Source organism: Carcharodon carcharias, chromosome 28 (genome assembly GCF_017639515.1).
Source record: "Carcharodon carcharias isolate sCarCar2 chromosome 28, sCarCar2.pri, whole genome shotgun sequence".
NCBI classification, from domain to species: Eukaryota; Metazoa; Chordata; class Chondrichthyes; order Lamniformes; family Lamnidae; genus Carcharodon; species Carcharodon carcharias.
The window spans coordinates 31,651,896-31,672,715 of NC_054494.1; the positions used below are offsets into that span (position 1 = coordinate 31,651,896).

The 20,820-nt window shown below is 43.2% G+C and overlaps 1 protein-coding gene across 3 annotated transcripts in view; it reads right to left on the reverse strand.

Annotated features, from left to right (window-relative positions):
* The window catches only part of LOC121270915 (serine-rich coiled-coil domain-containing protein 2-like), a 569,579-nt gene that overhangs the window by 524,339 nt on the left and 24,420 nt on the right, over positions 1–20,820 (reverse strand). The window lies entirely within an intron of this gene.

Below are 20,820 nucleotides of genomic sequence, written 5' to 3' on the forward strand. Positions count from 1 at the left end.
ACCTCATACTGTCGTAGTTTCCTTTAAGATTCAAGACCCTAGTCTCACAATGAACCACGCCACTCTCCATCTTGATGAATAATTCTATCATATCATGGTCGCTCATCCCTAAGGGGCCTCGCACAACTAGATTGCCAATTACTCTTTTCTCTTTACACAATACCCAATCTAGGATGGCCTGTTCTCTAGTTGGTTCCTCAACGTATTTGGTCCAGAAAACCATCCCGTATGCACTCCAGGAATTCCTCCTCTACGGTATTGTTACTAATTTGATTTGTCCAATCTTTATGCAGATTAAAGTCACAGAATCACAGTGCAGAAGAGGCCCTTCAGCCCATCGAGTCTGCAACGACACACGAGAAACACCTGACCTACCTACCTAATCCCATTTACCAGCACTTGGCCCATAGCCTTGAATGTTATGACGTGCCAAGTATTCATCCAGGTACTTTTTAAAGGATGTGAGGCAACCCGCCTCCAGGCAGCGCACTTCAGACCGTCACCACCCTCTGGGTAAAAAAGTTTTTCCTCACATCCCCCCTAAACCTCCTGCCCCTCACCTTGAACTTATTTCCCCTCCTGACTGACCCTTCAACTAAGGGGAACAGCTCCTCTCTGTCCATGCCCCTCATAATCTTGTACACCTCGATCAGGTCGCCCCTCAGTCTTCTCTGCTCCAATGAAAGCAACCCAAGTCTATCCAACCTCTCTTCATAACTTAAACGTTTCATCCCAGGCAACATCCTGGTGAATCTCCTCTGCACCCCCTCCAATGCAATCATCCATAATTACAGATGTTCCTTTATTGCATGTGTCTCTAATTTACTGTTTAATGCCATTCCCAACATCACCACTGCAGTTCGGAGGTCTATATACAACCCCCACTAACGTTTTTTGCCCCTTAGTGTTTCTCAGCTCTAGCCATACAGATTCCACATCGTCAGAGCTAATATCTTTCCTCATTATTGCGTTAATTTCCTCTTTAACCAGCAATGTAACTCCACCGCCTTTTCCTTTTTGTCTGTCATTCCTAAATACTGAATACCCCTGGATGTTCAGTTCCCATCCCTAATCACCCTGCAGCCATGTCTCTGTAATCCAGACTATATCATACCTGTTTACATCTATTTGCATGGTTAATTCATCCACTTTATTGCGAATGCTCCTCACGTTAAGGCACAAAGCCTTGAGGCTTGTCTTTTTAACATTACTTGTCCCTTCCACACTATTTTTCACTGAGGCCCTATTTGATTCTTGCCCTTGATTTCTCTGCCTTCTTATTCCCCATTCTGTCTTTTGTTCTTGTCCTTGATTTCCTCGTCCTCTGACTCCTTACATAGGTTCCCATCCCTGTGAGGATGTGAGGAAGCCTCAGAAGGTTTGCCGCAATTGATGAACAGAATAAAAAAAGATATGGTTGGGCACTGTATATCCCATCAAAGCACCAGTTTCCACAGTGAAAAGGCACCTTCCTTCTCGAGTGCGACTCGGCAAACAAAGGCGGGACCGACTCAAAAATATTTTAAACCAGTGTTGCAGCTATTGGGTAGCACATTGCACATGAGCTCAATTAGAAATCTAGATTTAATTTAATTTAAATATTAATTGCATTTTTGATTGATCAGTAAATTTTAAAATATGAACACCATTAGGCATGTGATCCGAATGCTCATATTCATGCAGCACATGTATGTGTAATTTAACCATTTTATACACTTGCTGGCTAAGCGGTAAGAAAATAAACAGTGTACATGCTTTACTTCCCTGGTTAGTGCTTGTTAATCTTCACAATATACATTGAGCTACAGTGATGATAAAGTTACTAATGTGGTAAATTCCAGTAATGTATAAAGTTTCCATGAATCTGAAAGGGTTGTAGCACAGCAAAGACTTTGGGCAGAATCACCCCAGATTCTGTGTGGTAGTGGGTGGAGAAAAAGGCGGCTTCTCATGCTGTATCGTCCCAAACCCGCCACATTAATTATGCATTCCCAGGAAACACACCATTTCAATGGTGGGCAGTCTCTCGTTCACCACCATGCCATCACCTCACCGCTTCATCATGCTGGGCGCCACATTTGAAGTGCAGCCATGCACACACCCCTCAGAGCTCCCAGACAAGGACTACTGTACAGAAGACAGGATGGCCCCAAAAGGCAGAAAGGCAAAAAGACTGCAGCTCACCCCCCACCCAGTTTAATGACACATCCCTCGGGCGCCTTTTAGACACCCAGGAGGCCCATCATGATGTCCTCCACCCCCGCTCTGGCCACAGGACGGACAGCAGCATCACCAATCCAACATGGGAGGCAGTGGCATTAGTGGTCAGCGCCAATGCCCTGCAAAAGAGGACAGCCACCCAGTGCCGCTATAGGATGAATGGTATCATCCATTCTGCCAGGGTAATTCATTCTTTTCATCACTCAACTCTCACACTCACAAACCCATCACATATCCACAGGGATCTTACACCTCAAGGGACAATATCACTAACACACACACACACACACACCCCCTCACATCTCCATTAGACTCATTCCTCCAGAGCTCGTGCCCTCAACCTGTCCATGACTCCACTCACCACACAAATATTCCACACAGTGCCATGTGTCCTGCTCACACTCTCTTCATCTGTTTCCATGCAGGAGAAGCCTGCTCACATCAGCAGGGAGAGCTCCAGACCAGGGGTGGAGTGGCCCACATTAGGCCCCTCATTCACTTTGAGGAGCATGCAATCGCACTGACTGGTGAGGACATGGACCGTGCCTATGGTGATAGTAAGGTCAGCGGCGAACACCCTCATGAGTATCCTGCACCACATCCCCCTCTCAACGCAAATATGAGTGCTCTCCCTCCTGTTTTTTGACTCTGCTTCCATTCACTAATTATCTTTACTTTGGTTCACAGGAACCTCTGCCAAATAACCGACACCCTCAACCAGCCAGTCCCTCAGCTCCCATCCGGGTCCTCGCCTCCAGCCAAGAGGACTCCTCCTCCATTGAAGAGCTGGAAATAAGCAGCCTGGAAGACCAATCACAGCGCTCACCCACACCCTCCACCAGCGCAGAGACACAGGCTTTGGTGGCGCCTACATCAACAGCAGGCTCGGGCTCACAATCTGGTGGTCACCGCACGGAAATGCGTCGGCAGCAGGAGGTGGCCAGTTTAGTTGAGCTCCCTGGCACTCGGAGGGCTGCTGGGGAATAGGCATCTGTGAGGTCCGAGTCAGATGATGAAATTCTGGATTTGACCTTCCAATTCAGCCTAGAGAGTTGGCAGAAGGTGTAGATGTTGGAAGCCCTCAACAGATTGACTTGCGAGTCAGAGGAGTGCGTCCGCCTACTCTCCATGGTGCCCACATGTGTGTATGGAGGTCTCCATGGGGAGGATGGCAGACACCATGGAGGCCCTGGTCCAGCAGAACATGGAGATGCACGCAGACCTGCACTCCATCGCGAAGCCACAGGTGAGTTCCTGCGGTGGCAATGTGAAAGGGAAATGGGGCACCTCAACATCCCTCCAGGTGCTCGTTCCCCTCAAGGAGTCAAGCCAGGGCCCTTGGGCACCCGAAGGAAGGAGGAGTGACAGCTGGACACCCCAGGTCATCCACTCAGTCATCTCAGAGGTTGCCTTCTCCTTCCGAGTCCCCTTGGGCTATGAGACCCTCAAACTTATCCTCTGTCACTGCAAAGGGAGCAGCTGGCCAACGAGTGATTCTGGAGGGAGATGTGTGTGTGGGGCAGGGACTTTCAAAGCCTTGTGCAAACATTTTGCCATGCACATGGATCCTTCTTGTATAACACTCACCTCAATGTCCTAAGCATTTTCAATGCTGCCTGCGGGGGTTTGTTTTCAGTTGTCCATCGGAGCTGACCTGCATCTCTGCTCACCCAATGATCGCACTCCCATGCAGCACCTGATCTCGCCCAACACGACTCTCGTTTCATTTTCAATTTAGGCAGCACATGGTGATTCAGATTTTCATTCGCTCCCCCTTCCTTTCCCCTCTCCTTGTCACGCATTTCCTATCCCTTATCGCTGTTGACCCCCTGGCATTACCTTCCACTTCCCCTCCAGTGACCTACCAGCCACAATCCTTTTCCTTCCGGATGTCCAGATGAACGTGCACGTTCCCTTCCTTCCCAAAAATCCCACCTCCATCCACATTAACCTCCCCAATCACTTCCTTTCCACCCCTTGGATCCATGTCTGCATCCGAGTCCCCACCAGCCACAATCACCGCCCCTTCCACCGCTACCGTCAAACCCTCACCCTGCAGCCTCATCCTGTCCTCAGTCATTCTCACCATTCCCTCATACCACACCCACTTTCAGTTCATTCCTTAGGGAGCAGTCATAGACTCATCAGAGCCCACCTTTGCATGTTCACCTGGACATCCCCCAACTTGGAACCCCCTCCCCCTTGGAATCCCTTCTCCCCAATTCGGACTAATAGCCACCGCCCCCCCCCCCCCCCCCCCCCAACCAGCATAGTCGTTTCCCCTTAACTCCTTCAGACACCTTTACTTCTTTCCCTCCGACCAACACTTTCCTCCAGCCTTATTTCTTCCTCCAGCCTTACTCCCTCCCCTCTCCACATTCCTTCACACCCCCCACTTTCCATTCCCCTTACACCCACCTCCCCAGTTGCCGTTGTTGCCCCCATTATCCCCCTCTTTCCCTCCCCAATGCATTACTCCACCCTCCCTCCCAACCCAGACACCTTCATTCTTCTCCAGCAAGCACGGAAAATTCCACCCTTCAACTAAAATCTGAAATTGTAATTCAGGTTGAGTGCTTGCCCATAGACTACAGTGGTATGCTACAAATATACATGGTTTATGCAGCACAAATATGAAGAGTCACTGTGGTGGAGCTCTTTAAGAATTAGCTGTTTTCTGCCAGTGGATGGCAGAATCAAGACTTGTGTAAGCTTTATAAAAGTAACTAAATTGAAGGGGAATGACCATCTTTGAGAAGTAGATAAACTTCAATATAACAAAAAACTTAGCACATCCCAGAAAGACTGTTCCATGTTATTGTGAGCCTATTTTAATTTTTTGTTATCAATGAGAAGAAATTAAACTTTTGCAACCTACAAACTGATCCTGCAGCAACACCACAATATGCCTGATGCATTGATTAGAGCATTGTGGAGCACACAGTAAAATAAACTTCTTGGGAACTTCAGAGTTACACATGCCAAATCCTATCAACGCGAGAAGGCACCTGCACTTCAAGTAGATTTACTGAATGGAATGATGAACAAAAATCAAGAGCCCACCTGTGGCTTGTTGGATAAATACTCCCTGAACCACGGAATAGAAAAGTGCTGGCTAAGCTCATTTGATCTCAGCAAGGCCACTGTAACTGGCTTCACATCTCTCAGTTAAGAAAAGGAAGCAAAATGGTCACTTATATGACTGTTCAGTAACCTCTTCCCAGCTCTCCATTCCCTGCAAGAACCATGTGGATCTGAGGAAGGGATGACATTCTTAGCACCAAATACTCCAGCAGTCACTGTCTAGACGTAAGGAAGAATGACTACCTAAGCAAGGTAGCAGTGGGCAGACACACGTTGTAACCAGACTTCAGGGCAAACCACTGCCCATGTTAGAGGAGAAGTTTGGAGAAATTAGAAGTCCATGCTTGGAACAAACATGTTTTTTTAGAGGGCTTCCATTTGCTGAGTGTGCCTTTATGTGATTTTGGGGGAAGAATGCATTTTGATTTTATTGAAGTATTCATACCAGTAGTTTAAAAAGCACCAATTCTATGAAGAGTTATGTCATGAGCCTTCCCATTTTCAGACATAATGAATCCATTACGTTACAGGAATACAAACAGTTAATTCAGGATTTCTTTCAAATGTTCTTAGGCGATGTTAAGTGGGAGCCGTGATCGGCTTCACCAAAAAATATTTAGAACATTCAGGTGTCAGCAGCTACATTATATTCATATTATGGAAGACTAAGTCAGGTCAATATCTAACTGAGGTAATAATCAAAGTTAAAGATCAAGATATATCTTACAAAGAACTAATTATTTACATAGGGAGAAGGATAGAGTTCATGTTGTTCAAAGATTTGATCCATAAATCATGTCCCTGGCCCACCAGCTGTGTCATTTGGTATCCATGATCAAATGTATCATATAGTAACGAACTCAAGATTCATGATTACATTACTTCTATCCTCCTGCTTAGCTTCTAGTTCAGCAAATCACATATTTAAAGAAGGGAGCTTTCAAAACGCTTGATACAAAAATTTTGTCCAAAACAATGGTTTCATACAACTGAATTTACGTTTGGGCCTCTAAAATATCCATACGTTTAGTGCTCCAGCTGTTGTCATCATTTCACACAAATGAACATCATACATTAAATGTGAAAGAAAGAGTGTCACCTCGATGCTCCACTGCTGAGGGAAGAAATTTTAAAAAGCACAAGTACAAAACAGGAAGGAAAAATTAAAATTTCTTCACTATTTTAATAATTAGTTTCATATTGCTGCACCTGTGATTCACTGTCTGCTAACTGCAGGTTTAGTTTTCCAGTTATCGTGCAGCAGGATAAATATAAGATTACAAATACAAGTAATTTTAACTACTGCATTTTTTTTTACAGTTCAGGTTTCAATTAATTCCTAGCATCTAACCCCTTGCATATGAACAAACTTATGGGCCTGTACTTCCTCTGAGTGGCAGAGTTGAGTTGCCACTCCGCTCCTAGTGTTTACACCTTAATTTTTTTTTCCATCCTGACTTGCCCAACCTTCCGACTCAGGCCGGGCAAGATCCACGTAGTGCAGCACGTCCCCTGGACCTAGTGTTGAGTGCAGATCTGTCAGATGTAAGGAGACCACACTCCTTGTGGTCTTGGGAAAGAGGGGTGGAGTGAGTCTCATGGGTGGTCAGTGTGCATCTGTGAAACAGTTACCCAGAAGTTAGAAGCAGTTTTAATACTTCTAACTTTTTCAGGGTAACTATTAATGTAACCCAGTTGAAACCATCCGAAGCTTGCAAGTTAAATCGCACCTTCAGGTGATTCCCAGTGCAGGGCAAATGCCCAGGGGAAATTTGCAGTTCTGGGAAATTGCAGTGCAAACCTTACCTGGGAACATCCCTGGCAAGGAGGGGGGGATTCCCCAGCACATCTCTGGGGTACACTCCCATTATGATACCTTGGAGATCGGAAGTTACAGCCTTATAAGTAAGATGAGGTAGGAAAGTCAATACAATGATGGATACTCAGTACTGTCTGTCGTAACATTGCCCCCTTCTAATTCAATCATTTAGCTTGTCTACCTATAATTTGAATGATTGATGAGCAGGGAAGCATAATCAGCTTCAACACCCCAAACCTCGCCTTGCTCAATGAGTTTTATTGGACAACCTGCTCCATTTATTACTCCCTTTCTCTCTCATAACAGTGCAAACAGACATGCAGAGATGTGCCATCATGCATGACTTGGCTCCATTGTTTGTTTCGAGTTTTAGTACAAATTGTAGTCAATGCCAGCTTCCAATGTCACAATCAAAGTTGCAGAAAAAAATTTAAATCGTAATGCGTTGATCACAAAGGTATTATTATCAGTACCTGGAAAGTGTTTAAGCAATGTGCAGTCAGTACCTGTTACTGTCCCACTATCTGAAATGAACATGAAATGCTTCAAGTCAGGAAGGTAATAGTCCAACATTGTAGATTATTTTGGATCTAGACTTATAAACTTGCTGTTGCTGTGTAGCGAAAGTAAAATGCAATAATGGAATAACAAATGGCCATCTGTCCAGATGGCTACAGAACTCTCAGCACTTTACACAGAATGAATGGCACAATATGAACAGCACTTTGCTTAATGCTAAGCACTAAACACAACAACAAAGTAGACGATGAATGCAATCACACAATATCTAGCTTGAATGCGATTGATAATATTTTGACTAAAAGTCAAGTCTGAAAAAGATTAATATCAATTATTCTGAAAGCAAATAGGTACCATGAAATACTGTAATACTGAGATTATCATAGCAAGTAAAATTCTGTACAAGCTACATCTGTTCAACCTTCGTTCATTACTCAACAGTTACCGATTGACAATTACAAAAAGAATTTGTATCTATGAATTTTCTAAATGTTTCATTGATTCATTTTTGGTAACTTTGCATGTGGCATAAAACACACATTATTTACCTGCTGCTGCATCACATTATTATTTAGCAACAAATACCAGTTAACATGCACTGGTGCCCAAATCTCAAAAAATTGAATATGAAATACTTCCTGCCTTGATTGCACTTTATGCAAATTATAAATATTCTTAACCCCAGGCTTGTTTATGCTCCTCACTGACAGAGCTTCGCAATTGTCCCAATCAGTCTGTTATTATATATTACTACAATATTCAACATCTCAAATTGATTTTCATGTGTTTCAGAAAGCAATATACTGCCACCTAGCTACAGTGCACTTGGCTTTATTTTCCAAATAAGACTATGCAAGACCTGCCAACAAATTTACATTTAATTGCAAAATACTCTGTTAATTTCTATGTTAAATTAATTTACACATATGCAAAAAATTACTATCTTGCTAAATACCATTAAAAATGGCAATACAAAGCACTGAAAAATCTGAATGGGAAAATCAAACATTTTACTTGGAAATGTCATGAAAATGTAATAATCTTCATAATACTATTGTGATTTATTGTAAAGGTAGGTTAATAGTGGGGTTTGGATTAGTTTCTCTGTGTGGGTGTGTGTGAGGGATTTAACTGAATTAGAGACAGCTAGTCTGGAGCTTTTGAGCGATCAAAAGGGAAGCTAGGTTTGAAATGCTAAATACGTAAACATGGCAATGTGTAAAGTCTGCATCAAGTGCTGTGATTTCTGTAACCATCTGGACAGATGGCATTTGCTGTTCCATTACTGCATGTCATTTTCACTACACAACAACTGCAAGTTTATAAGTCCAGATCCAAAATAATCTGCAATGTTGGACTATTTCCTCCCTGACTTGAAGCATTTCATGTTCATTTCAGATAATGTGAGATGTGATGAACATGTGCATTTTTAGATAAACCAGAGTAGTTTGAATTTCAAAGAGATGGCAAGAGGTTATACTTAGCCATAAGAAGTTAAGCCAAACAGTGTGCTTATTTTCCCCAAAGTTTACGGATAGCATAAATCTTCCATAGTACTCATATTATGAGAAAAGTCAAGTTGCAAAGATATATTGGAACAATGGAATTTGCATTACAAAGGGAGAAACATGTATGAAGGAGATGAGGTCACGTGTGATGAAGAAGGAATTCTAAGATCTAACACAAGTGTGAAAAGCCTCTGTGCATCAAGTTGCTGTCTACAGGAACCAAAGGTAAGAAAATTCACATTGAGTATCACTGTCCAGAGTATTGTGTGAGGAAAAACTTTTTTACCCAGCGTGGATTGATTGTCTGGAATGCACTGCCTGGGTGGGTGGTGGAGGTGGATTGCCTCACATCCTTTAAAAAAGTACCTGGATGAGCACTTGGCACGTCATAACATTTAAGGCTATGGGCCAAATGCTAGTAAATTAGGTTGGTAGATGTTTCTCACATGTCGGTGCAGACTCGATCAGCTGAAGGGCCTCTTCTGCACTGTGGTTCTGTGATTCTGTGAACAACTATATACTTTTCCAATAGTCGCTCTCTCATGAGTGATGCAATTTACTTTAAATATCATAGTGTTTGGGCACAGTATAGGTTGATGTGAAGTTTTAAGGAAATCCCTGAACAATCTGCTTCCTTTTTAAGAGACTTCATTAACTACAGTTCTTTTGCACTGCATTTCAATATTGTGAAGCAGGAGAAAGGTTTTCAGAACGTCCTCATATGTTCCAGTTATATAAGTGAGATTCTACAAACTCCTGTAAACCATATGTAAGACAACTGAGATGTGTGTGTACATATACGGTCATTGCTATTTAATACATAACGAACACTAATTGACATTCCAATGTAACTGCAGCTCAAATATCGAGTTGGGAGCCAAATATGGTATCGGAGCAAAGTGAAGCAAGCCTTCCAGAGGAAACCATCGTGCTCCCTCTGCCTCGATCGGATTTCTTTCAGCCAGTCCTTTTCCCAAATCCAACATTTACTTAGGGTGCCCAATGCAATCAACTTAGACAGACACTGTTCAAAGAACATGATTAGTTCACTTATAAGCTGGAGCTGATAAGTGGTAAGTAACATTCATGCCACACAGGTGCCAGGAAATGACCATCTCCAGTAATAGACAATCTAACCATCTTCCCTTGACATTCAATGTCTTTACCATCACACAATTCCCCCACTAACAACATCCTGGGGATTACCATTAACCAGAAACTGAACTGGACCCAGCCACAAATACTGCAGTTACAAGGGCTGGTCAGGGAATAGCAATTCTGCAATGAGCAATTCACCTCCTGACTCCCTAAAATCTGTCCATTGAGGATGGGGATATTTGCGGAACCTTCTCCTCCAGTGAGTTGTTTAATTGTTTACCACCATTCACGACTGGATGTGGCAGGGCTGCAGAGTTTAGATTGGATCCGTTGGTTGCGGAATCACTTAGCTCTCTCTATCACTTGCTGCTATTGCCGTTTGGCATGCAAGTAGTCCTGTGTTATAGCTTCACCAGGTTGACACCTCATTTTTAGGTATGCCTGGTGCTGCTCCTGGCATGACTTCCTGCACTCTTCATTGAGCCAAGTTTGATCCCCTAGTTTGATGACAATGATAGAGTGGGGGATATGCTGGGCCATGAGGTTACAGATTGTGTTCGAGTACAATTCTGCTGCTGCTGATGGCCCCAGCACCTCATGGATGCCCAGTCTTGAGCTGCTAGATCTGTTCAAAATCTATCCAATTTAGCACGGTTTGGAGTGCCATACAACACCATGGAGGGTATCCTCAAGATGAAAGTAGGGCTTCATCTCCACAACGACCGTGCGGTGGTCACTCCTACCAATACAGTCATGGGCAGATGCATCTATAGCAGGCAGGTTGATGAGGACGAGGTCAAGTATGTTTTTCCCTGTTGTTGGTTCCCTCACCACCTGCCGCAGACCCAGTCTACCAACTACGTACTTTAGGACTTAGTCAACTCTGTCAGTAGTGGTGCTACCGAGCCACTCTTGGAGATGGACATTGAAGTCCCCCGCCCAGAATACATATTGTACCCTTGCCACCCTCAGTGCTTCCTCCAAGTGGTGTTCAACATGGAGAAACACTGATTCATCAGCTGAGGGAGGGTGGTACGTGGCAATCAGCAGGAGGTTTCCTTGCCCATGTTTGACCTGATGCCATGAGACTTCATAGGGTCAGAGTCGACTTTGAGGAATCCCAGGTCAACTCCCTCCCGACTGTGTAGCACTGTGCTGCCACCTCTGCTGGGTCTGTTCTGCTGGTGGGGCAGGGCATACCCAGGGGCGGTGATGTTGGTGTCTAGGGCATTATCTGTAAGATATGATTCCGTGAGTATGACTATATCAGGCTGTTGCTTGACTCATCTATTTTGGCACTAGCCTCCCGATGTTAGTAAGGAGGACTTTCCAGGGCCAACAGGGCTGTGTTTGCCGTTGTCATTTTCGGTGTTTAGGTCAATGCTGGGTGATCCGTGCGGTTTCACTCCTTTTTTGAGACTTAGCAGTGGTTTGAAACAACTGAGTGGCTTTCTAGGCCATTTCATAACAACATAAGAACACAAGAAATAGGAGGAGTAGGCCATTTGGCCCCCTCAATCCTGCCTCACTATTCAATAAAATCAGGGCTGATCTGCCTCAGGTCTCAACTCCTCTTTCGTGCCAGTTCCTCATAGACTTCAACTCCCCGATATTTCAAAAGTCGATCTACCTTCTCTTTAAATACTTTCAGTGATCTAGCCTCCACAACTCTGGGGTGGAGGATTCCAGACATTTCACTATCTTCAGAGAAGAAATTCCTTCGTATCTGTTTTAAATGCTAACTTTTTGTGTTTCAGGCACAAAAACACCCACGTCCCTCTGTGCTGCACTTTTTTGGAGTCTCTCTCCATTTAAATAACAGTCTGCCTTTTGATTTTTCCTACCAAAGTGCATGATCTCACACTTTCCTATATTAAACTCCATCTGCCAAGTTTTTGCCCACTCACTCAACCTGTATATATCCCCTTGTAGATTCCTTGTGTCCTCATCACAACATGCCCTCCCATCTATTTTTGTATTGACAGCAAATCTGGATTCATTACACCCAGCCCCCTCCTCCAAGTTATTAACAGTTAGTAAATAATTGAGGCCCTAGGACTGATCCTTGTGGCACACCACTAGTTACGTCTTTCTAACCTGAAAAATACCGCATTAATCCAGACTCTGCATTCTGTGCGTTAACCAATCCTCAATCCATGCTAATACATTACCCCCAATACAGTGAGCTCCTATCTTCTGCAATAACCTTTTATGTGTCACCTTATTGAAAGCCTTCTGGAAATCCAAATACACTACATCTACTGGTTCCCCTTTATCAACTCTGCTTGTTATATCCTCAAAGAGCTCTAGCAAATTTGTCAAACATGATTTCCCTTTCACAAAACCATGTTGACTCTGTTTGATTGCATTAAGCTTTTCTAAATGTCCTATTTCTTCCTTAATAATGGACTCTAGCATTTTCCCCAAGGACAGATGTTAGGCTGACTGGCCTATAGTTTTCTGCTTTTTGTCCCCCTCCCTTCTTGAACAGGGGCATCACGTTAGTGGTTTTCCAATCTGCTGGGACCCTCCCAGAATCCAGTGAGTTCTGGAATATTTCAACCAATGCCTCCACTTGCTCTACAGCCACTTCCTTTAAACCCTTGGAAGCAGGCGATCAGATCCTGGCACTTTGTCTGCCTTTAGTCCAATAGTTTCTCAAATACTTTGTCCCTTATGATAGAGACTGTCACAAGATCTTTCCTCCCATTAGCTCTCGTCTATATGATAGCTCCAGGATGTTTATAGTATCCTCCACCGTGAAGGCCAATGCAAAATATTGGCCTAAATTATCTGCTATTTCCCTGTTCCCCATTACCAATTCTCAAGTCGCATCCTCCAACGTTCCCACGCTCACTTTAGCCATTCTCTTTTTATATACCTGTGGAAGCTTTTGTTGTTCAGAAACATAGAAACTAGGAGCAGGAGTAGGCCACTCGGCCCTTCGAGCCTGCTCCGCCATTCATTATGATCATGGCTGATCATCCAACTCCATGCCTGCTCCCATTTTCTCTCCGTACCCTGTTTTTATATTTCTTGCCATTTACTTTCATAATCAATTTTCTCCCTCTTTATTAGCTTTTTAGTCATCTGCTGCTGGTTCCTAAAAAAATCCCAATCCTCTGACCTACCACTAATTTGGGCCTCTTTGTATGCCTTAGTTTTTGATTGGATGCCCTCCTTGATCACCTTTGTTAACCATGGGTCGTTCATCCGCCGAATCAAGTCCTTCCTTTTGACCAAGATAAACTTTTGCTGAGCGTTATGAAATATCTGCTTAAACGTCTGCCATTGCTCATCCACTGACCTTCCCCTTAGACTATTATCCCAGCCCGCTTTAGACACTCTTTCTTTATACCTCTGTAATTGCCCTTATTTAAGTTGAGGACACTGGTTTGAGACCCGAGTTGCTCGCCCTCAAACTGAATTTGAAATTCTACCATGTTGTGATCACTAACCTCTAGAGGATCCTTAACTAGGATATCTCGTTAATCCCACCTCATTACTAGATCTAAAATAGCCTGTTCCCGACTAGGTTCTGCAACGTATTGCTCTAAGAACCAATCCCTGATGCACTCTACAAATTCGTCTTCCATGTTACCCCTACCAATCTGATTTGTCCAGTCAATATGCAGAATAAAATCACCAATGACAATTGTAGCGTCATTTTTACACACCTCCTTTATTTCCCGATTTATATTTTCTCCTGCGGGGAAGAAACTCTTCGGGGACCTTTAGATGACTCTTCCCCTTGGTATTCCTTATTTCCATCTAAACTGATTCCGCATCACGATCTATTGCACCTATACCACCACTGATACCTTCTTTTATTAACAAAGTTACCCCACCTCCTTTTCCTTTCTGGAACGTCGAATACCTTTGAATATTGAGGTCCCAGCCTTGGTCACCCTGCAACCACGTCTCTGTAATAGCTAGCAAGTCATATTCATTTATTTCTATTTGTGCTGCTAACTCATCTATCTTGTTAGAAATGCTGCATGCATTCAGATAAAGAGCCTTAAGCCTTGACTTTTTACCATTATTGCTCATTCTGGTTCACTTCAGCTGGCATTTAAGAGTCTGGAGTCACACGTAGGCAGATTTCCTTCCCTAAACAACAATTGGCAATAGTTTCATGGTCATCATCTGCCGTGGTGGGATTCAAACCTGGGTTCCCAGAGCATTAACCTGGGTCTCTGGATTACTAGTCCAGCGATAATACCACTACACCATCACCTCCTCCTAACAGAACTGTGGGTGTACCTACACCACATAGATTGCAGTGGTTCAAGGCTGCACACCACCACCTTCTCATGGGGAAATAGAGCTAGGCTAAAAATGCTGGCCTAACCAGTAACACCCACATCCTGTGAAAGTATAAAACATTATCTAAACCAGACGATTCAAACTGCAGAAATTGGTTCTTCTTTGGAAAAAGCCAGTGCAGATTCATCTAAATGTTATCAGAGCTCTAAGGCTTAGATTATGAGGAGAGATTATACAAACTAGGTTCGTATTCTCTGGAATATACAAAGTTATGAGCTGATTTGATTTGAAATTTTGAGGATTTGGAAAGGAATTGATAAGGTACATAGAGAGAAATTTTACGTGGGAGGATCCAGCACAAGGGGACATAACCTTACAATCAGGGCCAGGCTATTTCAGGAGTTAGGAAAACTTCTTCAATCAAAGGGTGGCAGTTGCACAATTAATGGAGTTAGGTGTGGCAGGGGGAAGCAAGGTGTTCCTTTGTTTTTGCCTTTTCTAATTTTTTCACCCTGTCAGAATCTGTTCTTGTTCTATTACAGGGGTAGAAGCTAGTTGTCTGGTGAGTATCGGGTAAGTGGTAAGGGTCTATTCTATTCCTCAGGTTTAAAGAAGTATACAAACTGGTAGTAGGGTTAATAAAATATATAAAAATGGAAAATAATTAGTTGAATAAAATAATTTAAGTAGTTAATAAAGTCGCATTAAGGATGGCAGGACAGGCAATATGTCACGTAGCATATAGGAGCTCCTTGGTGCCAGTGTGATCCAGGGCAAACACATGTGCACTGTGTTTGCAGCTCAGGGAGCTTTCCCCCACTATATAGCTTAAAGCCCTTTCTACTGCCCTAATTATACAGTTCACAGGAACACTGGTCCAAGCATGGTTCAGATGTAGACCGTCCCAATAGTATAGCCCTCACTTTCCCCAGTACTGGCGTCAGTGCCCCACAAACCGGGACCCACTTCTCCCACACCAGTCTTTGAGCCACGTATTCATCTCTCTAATTTTATGTAGCCTATGCAAACTTGCATGCATAAGAACATAAGAACTAGGAGCAGGAGTAGGCAATCCAGCCCCACGAGACTGCTCCGCCATTCATTACAATCATGGCTGATCTCATTTCGGCCCCAACTCCAATTTCCCATCCTCTCCTCATAACCTATCGACCTGTTACTAATTAAAAATCTGTCTGTCTATCTCAAATTTATTCAGTATCCCAGCATCCACTGCACTCTGAGGTAGTGAATTCCACAGCGTCACAACCCTTTGAGAAAAGTAATTCCTTCTCATCTCTGATTTAAATCTACCACCCCTTAGCCTAAAGCTATGGCCTCTCGTTCTAGAATGCCCCACAGGGGAAACATCCGCTCCAAATCTACTTTGTCTATCCTCTTTAGCATCTTATATACCTCAATTAGATCTCCCTTCATCCTTCTAAACTCTAGCGAGCATAGGCCTAAACTGCTCAATCTCTCCTCCTAAGACAAGCCCCGCATCGCTGGAATCAATCTAGTGAACCTCCTCTGAACCGCCTCCAATGCAACTACATCCTTCCTTAAACAAGGGGACCAAAACTGTGCACAGTACTCCAGATGCCGTCTTGCCAATGCCTTGTACAGTTGCAACAACACTTCTTTATTTTTATACGCTGTTCCTTTAGCAAGCATTATAACCCTTGAAGTTCTGCCTTTAAATTTAATGCCTAGCTCTTCATACTCTCTGTGGAGCACCTCTTTCTACCTACATCGTTAGTACCTACATGGACCACGGCAACTGTATCCTTCCCCTCCCACTGTAAGTTCCTCTCCAGATGTCCCGAACCCTGGCACCGGGCAGGCAACACAGCCATTTGGACTCTCGTTCCTTGCTGCAGAGAAGAGTGTCAATCCCCCTCACCATACTATCCCCTATTACCACTACATTATTTTTTGACCCCTCCACTTGAATGGCTTCCTGTACTACAATGCCATGGCCAGACAGCTCATTCGCCCTGCAACCCTTACTCTCATCCAAATAAGCTGAGAGAACATGAAACCTATTGGACAACTGCAATGGCTAACAATGCTGCACTCCTGTCTCTGGGTCACATTTTCTGCCTCACACACAGTCATACCAACCTGCCCCTGGCCACTGACCAAATCAAAAATACCCTGTCTTTTGACATCCAGGTAACTTTCTCCCTCCCTAATGTGTTGCAGAGTCTGCAGGTCAGCCTCCAGCTCAATGACTCTGAGCCAAAGGTCCTCGAGCCACAGACGTGTTTGCCCTGGATCACAATGGTATCCAGGAGGCCCCACATGCTACAGTCTTGACACATCACCAGTCCTGCCATTCTTAATGTGTTTTAATTCATTACTTAATTATATTCTTCACTTACTTATATTTTTTTTATGTATATTTTCTTAACTTTACCACCAATTTAATATACTATTTTAAAACTTAGAAATAGAATAGACCTTAGCCACTTACCAGATGGTGACAGGAAACTCTGTCGCTAGAAGGGTTCAAAATTGATAAGGAGGAAGTGTTGAATAGACTGTCAGTACTTAAAGTTGACTAGGCACCAGGATCAGATGAGATGCATCCAAGGATATTGAAGGAAGTGAGTAGAAATTGCAGGGACACTGGCCATAACCTTTCAGTCTTCCCTAGACTCAGGGTTGGTGCCAGAGGACTGGAGAATTGCAAACATTATGCCTTGTTCAAAAAAAGGTTTTAAGGATAAGCCCAGCAATTATAGACCAGTCAGTTTAACCTCAGTGGTGGGCAAGATTCTAGAGACAATTATTCAGGATAGAATTAGCAGTCATTTGGAAAAATATGGGTTGATTAAGGAAGAGCCAGCTTGGATTTCTGAAGGGGGAATCGTGTTTAACTAACTTGGAGTTTTTTCGAAGTGGTAACAGATAAGGTCAATGGCAATAATGCTGTTTATGTGGTGTACATGGACTTTCAAAAGGCATTTATTTGATACAGTGCTACACAACAGACTTGAGAGGGGAGTTATTGCTCATGGAAATAAAGAGACAGTAGCAATGTGGATACAAAATTGGCTGAAAAATAGGAAGCAAAGAGTAACAGTCAATGGATATTTTTCAGGCTGGCGGAAGATTTGTAGTGGAGTTCCCCAGGGGTCAATACTGGGACCCTTGCTTTTCCTGATATATATTACTGATTTAGATCTTGGTATGCAGGGGGCAATTTCAAAGTGCACAGACAGTATGAAGCTTAGGAGCATTGTGAGCTGCAAGGAGGACGGTGTGGGACTTCAAGAAGGCATAGACAGGTTGGTGGAGTGGGCAGATAGGTGGCACATGAAATTCAATGTGGACAAGTGTGAGGTGATGCATTTTGGTAGGAAGAACATGGACAAACAATATAAAATAAGGGGTGAAATTTTGAAGTGGGTGCAGGAGTAGAAGGACCTGGTTGTATATGTGCATAGATCTTTGAAGGTGGCAGGGCAGGTGGAAAGAGCAGTTAATGAAGCATATAGCATCCTGGGCTTTATTAATAGGGGCATAGAGTACAAGAGCAGGGAGGTTATACAGAATTTATATAAGTCACTCATCTGACCTCAGCTGGAGTACTTTGTGCAGTTCTGGTCACCACACTATAGGAGGATGTGAACACATTGGAGAGAGTGCAGAAGAGGTTTACAAGAATGGTTCCAGGGATGAGAAACTTCGGTTAGAATAGCTAGATAGATTGGAGAGGTTGGGATTGTTCTCCTTTGAGAGAAGGCGGTTAAGAGGAGATTTGATAGAGATACTCAAAATCTTGAGGGGGCTGGTCAGAATAGATAGGGAGAAGCTGTTCTCGCTCAGAAAAGGATCAAGGACGTGAGGACACAGATTTAAACTGATTTGCAAAAGCAGCAAATGTGACAAGAAAAAAACTTTTTCACACAACGAGTGATTCGGGTCTGGAAGCCCTGCTTGGAAGTGTGGTGGAAGCAGATTCAATCAAGGCATTCAAGAGGGCACTAGATAATTATTTCAATAGAAACAACGTGCATGGGTGCAGGGAAAAGGCAGGGCAATAGCGCTAGGTCATAATGCTCATTTGGAGAGCCAGTGCAGACATGGGCCAAATGGCCTCCTTCTATGCCAATAAAATTCTGTGATTCTGAGATACTCACCAGCCAGAATGTAGAAACGGTTTGATAAAGGCAAGAAGTCACTTGTGGGAGTGGTGTACAGGCCTCTTGAAAGTAACCACATGGTAGGGCAGAGTATAAGAGGAAGAAATAATGGAACCTTATCAGAAAGATATGGCGATAATCATGGGGGATTTTAACCTACATATAGACCGTGAAAGGGCAAAGGTAGCCGAGATGAGGAGCTCATAAGAAGTGTTTTAGGGATGGTTTCTTTGAACAACACATTCTGGAGCCAACCAGAGAACAGGCTACACTAGACCTGGTATAGTAAATTCCCAACGTTTGCAGGGGTTACATTCCCGCGATATTTCGCAAACGGCAAAATCGCCAATGGGGAACATGTTTTTGCATGGGATTCAATTAGATCTGTTCCAGCCATGCAATGGCATTACTGGACTCTCAAGCAAAAATGTATAGAACAGATGGGGGAGCCTCTTAGCAATACATCAGTGAAGATTGAAAATTGAATAGTGTCGTTATTGTAGCTCTGGACTGCCAGCATGGCTGCCATTTCCTGGGAACGAGAGCGAGAAGAAATCACGGATAAGTGAGCATTGCTCACATGATGGGCGATGCTGTCTATAAAGTAAAAAGCGCAGCTAAGTGAAATTGCAAAAAAGGTAATCGCAAACAGTGGGACTTTACTGTATTCTGCAACAAGACAGGATTAATTAATGATCTCACAGAAAAGACACCCCTAGGCTTCAGCGATCCTAATATGATTGAAATTTACATTCGGTTGGACGGAGAACACGATGGGTCCAAGGCTAGTATTTTAAACTTAAATAAGGGCAATTATGAGGGCATAAGGCAGAATTAGCTAAAGTGAACTGGCAAGTGAGGTTAAGAGATAAGTCAATAAAGAGGCAGTGGCCGACGTTTAAAGGGATGTTTTAGAGTACCCAGAATAGATACATTCCAACGAGAAAAAAAAATTCCAAGGGGCAGATCCACCATCTGTGGTTAACTAAAGAAGTTAAAGATAGTATCAAACTTAAAGAAAAAGCAAATAATTGCACAAGGAAGGGTAGCAGGTCAGGAGACTGGATAGAGTATAAAGAGCAGCAAAAAACAACTAAAAGATTAATAAGGAGGGAAACAGAGTACGAGAGAAAGCTAGCTAGAAATGTAAAATCAGCTAAGTAAGAGTTTCCATGGATATTTAAAAAAAGAAAAGATTTAACAAAGTGAGCATTGGTCCCATAGAAAGTGAGTCTGGGGAATTAATAATGGAAAATAAGGAGATGGCAGATGGATTGAACAGGTATTTTGCATCAGTCTTCACTATAGAGGATACAGGTAACATCCCAGATATTGCTGTAATTCAGCAATGGAATTGGAAGGGAGGGAGGAACTCAAGAAAATTACAATCACCAGGGAGTGGTGCTGAGCAAATTGTTGGAGTTCCGGGCTGACAAGTTCCCGGGTCGTAATGAAGTTCATCCTAGGGTCTTAAAAGAAGGGCCTGGTGAGATAATTAATGCGTGGTTTTAATTTTCCAAAATTCCCTAGATTCAGGGAAAGTTCTATTAGATTGGATATAGCGAATATAGGTGGTTGTCCTAGTGTATGAATTGCAAAAGCCTAGCATGAGGCTACACCAAGTAATAAGGAAAGCTAATAGAACGTTATTGTTTATTGCAAGAGGAATTGAATACATAAGTAGGGAGGTTATGTTTCAGTTGTACAAGGCACTCGTGAGACCACATCCGGAGTTCTGCATACAGTAATGGTCTCATTATTTAAGGAAGGATGTAAATGCATCAGAAACAGTTAGAAGGTTTACTAGACTAATACCAGGAATGGGCAGGTAGTCTTATGAGGAAAGGCTGGACCTGCTGGAGTTCAGAGAACTAAGAGATGACTTGATTGAAACATAAAAGATTCTGAGGGGTCTTGACAGGCTGGCTGCAAAGAGGATGTTTCCTCTTGTCAGATAATCTAGAACTAGGGGTCACTGTTTACAAATAAGTGGTTGCCCATTTAAAACAGAAATGAGCAGAAATGTTTTTCTCTCAGAAGGCTGAGTGTCTTTGGAACTCTTCCTCAAAAGGCAATGGAAGCAAAGTCTTTGAATGTTTTTAAGGCAGAGGTAGATAGATTCTTGATAAGCAAGGGGGTGAAAGGTTATGGGGTGGGT